Source organism: Molothrus aeneus, chromosome 14 (genome assembly GCF_037042795.1).
Source record: "Molothrus aeneus isolate 106 chromosome 14, BPBGC_Maene_1.0, whole genome shotgun sequence".
Classification (NCBI taxonomy): domain Eukaryota; kingdom Metazoa; phylum Chordata; class Aves; order Passeriformes; family Icteridae; genus Molothrus; species Molothrus aeneus.
The window spans coordinates 4,038,942-4,044,941 of NC_089659.1; positions in this window are offsets into that span (position 1 = coordinate 4,038,942).

A 6,000-nucleotide genomic window follows, 5' to 3' on the forward strand; every position below is an offset into this window, starting at 1 on the left:
CCTGGTTCTCATTTAGCACCAACAGTTCACCTCAAAGCCACTGTGCCCCGGGAAGTCAAAGTTAAAATACTATGTGATAAACCAATTTTTCTGCATCCCCTCCCACCAGAGCAATCTGCCTGAGAGTGGCAGATTGTGTTTGCTGCCCTTCAGCACCCCCTCAGAGCAAACCAGCAGTCCCTGCCCTTCTCACACTGCCTTCCCCCTGAGTGTTCTGCTGTAGCCTCACAGCTGGTGCAGATTTCCTCCAGGACCTTCCCAGCTCCAGGACCCAGCCACAGCCTGCCCTCCTGGCCATCTGATGTCCCTGCATCCCCACAGCCTGCTCCCTGCCTTAATCTCCTCTAATCTATGTCTGCTCTCAGGGAGTTCTCACCAAGGCTCTATCAGTGACCATGGACAGAAAAGGATCAAAATCTGGACCAGGCTGGTCCCTCTAATGTTCAGGAGACCAACAGAGGACCTGGTGTGCTGGTTTTGGTTGGGCTAGAGTTAATTTTCCTCACAGCAGCTGGGTTTGATTGTGTGCTGATAACCCAGGGGTGTTTGAGCTCTCCCTGAGCAGGGATTGCACACAGCCAGGGCCTGTCCTGCTCCTCACCCTCAGCAGTGAGGAGCTGGGGGGCACAGCCAGGGACACCCCAGACCTTATGGCATCACCCTCAGCACACAAAGCTGGGGGAGAAGGAGGAAGGGGGGACATTCTGGGTTTGTCTTCCCAAGTAATCGATGGAGCCCTGCCTTCCTGGAGCACCTGCCTGCCATGGGAGGCAGTGCATGAATTCCTTGTTTTGCCTTGTTGCTTGTGCAGCTTTTGCTTTATCTGTTCAGCTGTGTGGTGCTGCTTTGCCAGCTGAGGTTAAACCTCACTACCTGTCTGTCAGGGGTTAAAGTGTCAAAGGCAGAGGTTGGAAAACCAGCAGGCCTCAAGCAGCAGTCCCAAGACAGGTTTTGTGTCTCCATGAACTTTGCTGGTCATTGTCAGCTGGAGACAGCAACTGGGCACCATGGCTGAGAGCACTTTGAACTCTAATCCCCATGGCAGAGCAGTCACATTCTCCTGTCAGGATTTCCACCCTCTCCAAGGTCTTGGCAGCACTACACAGGACTTGCAGGAGCCCCAGATACAACAGCAGAGCAAGCTGAATAGCTGGGACCCACTGCTGCTTTCATCGTGCCCAGAGGAGCTGACAGTCAAATGGAAGTGAGTAATGTCCAAATTTTCTCCTCATTTAAAGCACAGTGTCTGGATTCCTGTGTGAAATGTCCTAACAAATCCTGGATTCCTGTGTGAAATATCCCAACAAATTCCTCGCGTGGGCAATCACAGTGGGGCTGGGCAGGACACCTCTGGCCTTCTGTGCACATGGGAGAAGTCTGCCAGGGAGCAAAGTCATCTCAGCCTATTTACAGCACCCAAACATGCCTCATATACACAAAAACAGTCTGGTTTTGTGTATATTAGGAAATTTTTCCAGAGGTTTTGTGTCATGTTATGTAATTCCATGTCAGGGCATGAGCAGACCCCTCATCCCATTGCAGCTGCTGCAGAACCCCCCAGGCCAGCTGAGATGGTGTCCCTGGCTGTCACCTGTCCCCCACTCACAGAATGGATGGAGGGGGGTTCCTGCAGCTGGAATATTAAAGTTATTAAAAAGCAAACACACTGTGCCCAAAGTGGCAGGAATTCCAGTGCTGCCCCTCTAAGGTTGAGAAGATGAAAGGGCTGAGGACATGCTCTAGGTCAGGACACTTTAAAATGCTTTAGTAAATCCCACTTTCAAAAAGCATCTTGGAAATTCTCCTAAATCTAATGAATATTCACCTCTTCCCAAGGCAAGAGGGCTCATTCCTCACACTTTTACCTGGGCTCCTTAGAAAGGCACAGTAAAAACGCTGAGTGGAAAGAGCAAGAACACAAAGGGAACCAGTCAGGATCCCTTAAAAATTATCTCTAAGTCTGTATTGGTTCCAGTGGAGACTTGGCAATACCATTTATTTCCCAGAATTTTCACTTTTTCCTGATAAACGGTGTGCTTTTCCTTGGTGGGTGTGGTCCAGCGATGTCCTGTGTAATTCTGGGAATATTTACAGTGCCAAGGGTGAGCACCATTCCTACATTTCCCCCTCTCTGCCTGCCCTCATGTCAGTCTCTCACCCCTTTTTGGCATCAACTTTCAACCTCCCTCCCTTTTTTAGCCTCTACTTTTCAGCCTTCCTTTTATTATTTTTTTTTTTCCTCAGCCTCTACTTTCCTATCCATCCTCCCACTTTTTATCTACCTCTACTTCTCTTTACTTTTTTTTTTTGACCTTCAATTTTTCCAGCCACCAAGGCAAGAGGGCAGAGCCCGGTGTCATTTCCATCAAGTGCCATTCATTAACAGAACCGGCTGTGAGGCAGGGAAGTCACAAGGCAACAGAAAGAAATAACAACCCTCAGCCACGGGATTTTTGCATGAAAATGTGCTCTTGATTAGTGGCTGGTGGTAATTGAGTGGCAATTGTATGCAGGAAAGTGCCAAGAGGGGGGCGAGGGCTACTTGTCTTGATTGATGTCGCCATGAAATTTGATGCTGTTAATGTGCTGCTGGAAACTTCCTGGGAATTTCATTCTCAGCTTGTGACACACAAAGGTATTTCTGATTAATTGCACCTCCTTCGAATCAGGTAAGTAAAGATTTTTTTGCCTGTTTGTGTTTTTTCAGGTTCTCCTCAGTTGGACGCTAATTTAATTCACAGTTTTCAGAACTTGATGGAACACAGCACCTCAGGCTATGAGCTTGTCCTTTCTGCTTGTCCAGGCCAGCTTGTGCTTGTCCCTACTGTAAACCACTGGAAAATTAAATAAACTCCTTTAGATTGAAAGGAAATAATTCAATTTCTTGTATTTTGCTTTCAGAATGAGGCTCACCAGCTGCAATGAGGTGCTTTGAGGTGAATAAGGGCATCCACACCAGAGCTGAGACACTCCAATGCACTTCTTTCATGATCTGTGATCATTTCCCTGGGCAGCCTTTGACAGAAATCCCGACTCCCAAGCCAGTTTGGTTTGGTTTTCAAGGGATGCAAGCAGAGTCTCTCCTTTCATCCCAGGAACCAGACAAACCTCTCACTCTTCAAAGCTGCTCCTCCTTGTCCCTGCATGGCAAAGCACCCTGCTCTAGACCAGCTGCGGCTGAGGAACCTCCTGAGCGAGTTTTGCCTTTGTTTAACTCAGACTCTGGTGCATTAAGAGCTTCTCCTTAAGCAAATCCCCGAGGTTATCCTGTTCCAAGAGCTCGGGGAGTCGTTAGTGCAGGTGGACTTTTGTCCTCAGGAACAAAGCCCTGGCCAATCTACAAAGGCTCCGCGGAGGCTGAAATAGGAGGGAAGCAGGTGGGTGTGAAAACACACCTGGCTGCCAGCTCAGAAAGGGAAAAAATATCTTTGATTTTACACAGAGCAGGTTGCTAGTTCCTGGTTTTAGGATTAAGGATTTAATTCCTTTTTTTTTTTGGTCAGATTTTTCACTCCCCCAAATCACATCTCTGTGATTCCAGGAGGATCCTGATAGGAAGCTGCTTCCAAAGTCCTGTGGAGGGAAGCCCAGGCAGGGCTCATCAATGAGAGGCATAATTTGCATGTTTAAATACACCCTCTGCTGCCTTCAGCCTCAGGGCCCCACTGTTTGGTTCACAAATCAACTGAGATGTTTCTGTTTTCTGTGCCTGGGCACAGAAAACTCTCATTCTGTATACAATTAAAAATTAAAGAGAATTTAAAACAAGAGTTTTAAGCAAATACTTCAAAACCAAGGTGTGCCCCAGACCTGGAGGCAGCAGTGAATGGCTGCAGGGATGTGGATTTGGGGCAAAAATGTGTCTGCTGGAAATTTGGGAGGGAGCCTCAAATCCCATCCCTTGAACCATCAGGTAGCCACTCCCCAGTGAAGTTTTCTTCACTGTTAAGATTAATTTTGTTTGTTAAGATGATTGTTCTTTGCTAAAATGAGCAATGATTAGCAACAAATTAGAAGCAAAGGGCTGTGTTCTTCCTTCCCCATTCCCTGGATTTGTTGTCTGTCACAGCATCTCAAAACTGCTGCAGCTACACCAGAAAATAATCAAAATTACCAGTATTAATATTCCAGTTCCATTAATGCAAAGCATGGGAATCGATACCTATTTTTATGCAGATGAATTCCAAATTTAATGACACTGTACAAAGTGTTCTGGAAAACCTCCTCCAAGTATGGTATTGCAGTCATTAATTTATGGGTCTTTGGGGATAGTGGCAGCAGCATTTGGGGCCAGGGGAGTTTAAAGAAAATAAAGAAAACATGGCCAGCCCCACCCCCCCTTCATTGTAGATGATTTCTTCTGGTTGAATTCTCAAGGACTGGAAGCAAATCAATGTCAAATTCACTGCAAAAGTTTATTGCCTCTTAGAAATTCAGGTAACATGAGCAGGAATTATACAATTGCATAAAAATTCTGAAGAAGCCGTGGCTTATATATATATATATATATATATTTGTATGTTTCTATAAATGTGTCAATCTTCCCTCTTCACTTCATGGGGAAACAACAAGCACAGACAGGGAGTGAAGAGTCCCTGGCTTGGTCTCATCATTACCCTGGATTTGCTGGTGTTGTGTGTCTGATAGAAACACAGAAATGTGAGGAATTATCAATTCCTGCATTCTCTATGATGAAACACATGGCCTCTTTATTTTGAAGGGGTTTATAATAATGTATGCAAGCTAAAATTTGAGTATCATTTCCTTCAAAGTAGTGAAAAGTAATTTGAGATAATTAAGTCTTAGAAAAAGGACAGGACTATATTGGCCTATTAACAACTGGAGACTGGATCAGAAATTTAGAGCAAGAATAAATCACTATAAAAATCATTTTGGTGGGATTCTTGGGGGTGTCCTGTGCAGGGCCAGGAGTCAGGGCTTTGTGATTCCCTCACAACCCAGGATATTCTACGATTCAATGATATCCAGGTTTAAAGGTTAACAATCCAGGTTTAAAGGTTAAAAACCCTTAAGCACAATGTTTATTTACACCAAAGATAAATTAATGCGCATAATGCAGTCACATACAGACCGATAATTCACAGAAGACTGATTTGGTATTAGTCTATAGTTAGTTACATAAATAATTATATATAATTATAAGATAGATGTATACATACACATACATATATCTACCTTATATATATATATATATGATATAAATCTATAATTTGGTATGGAATTGGGTACAAAATCCCGACCATAAACATAAAAACCCCTCAGGAAATAATCAGCCGCCAGGCGGGCTGCAGCCCTGACCCAAAATCAGGACAGCCCTTGAAGGGCAGGGCCGGCACCCTGTCGCGGGGCTCGGAGGTGCCGCAGCGGGCCCGGTGCCACCCGGTGTCAGCCGGTACCGCCTCACACGCGGCCCGCCGGGTGACGCCAGCTCCGCGCAGCGCCGCGCAGGGCGGCGGGGACGGACGCGGCGGGCGCGGGCAGGCCGGCATGCTGAGGTAACGGTGGCGGCGGCGCGGCGGGGCCCCGCTGGCGGCGGACGGGCGGGGTGGCGGGGCGGGGGCGGCGGGCGCGGCGCCGTCAGGCAGCAGCGGGACCATGGCCCGGAGCCTTCCCCCGGCGCGGGGGGCGCCATCATGGCCGCCGGGGGGGCGGCTGCACCCGCGCGGACACATGGGGCAGGGCCGGCCGCGCGCTCGGCCCGCCGCCGCTCTGGCCAATCGCAGCGCAGGTTGCCACATAGCGACCAACCGCAGGCCGCCTCCTGCCCTAGGCCCCGCCCCCAGCTGGAGGCCGCGCGCACCGCTCCTCGCCCTCAAGGGGAAGGAGACGCGTCAAGCCGCGCCCACTACGGCCGCGCCGTTTAGCGGAACCCCGCCCCCTGCGGCAGTACAGCCAATGGGAAGCGATTGGGGGCGTGTCCTCTGGGCGGAGAGGCTATAAAGGGTCGGCGCGGTAGGCGGGAAAGGGTAAGATGGCGGC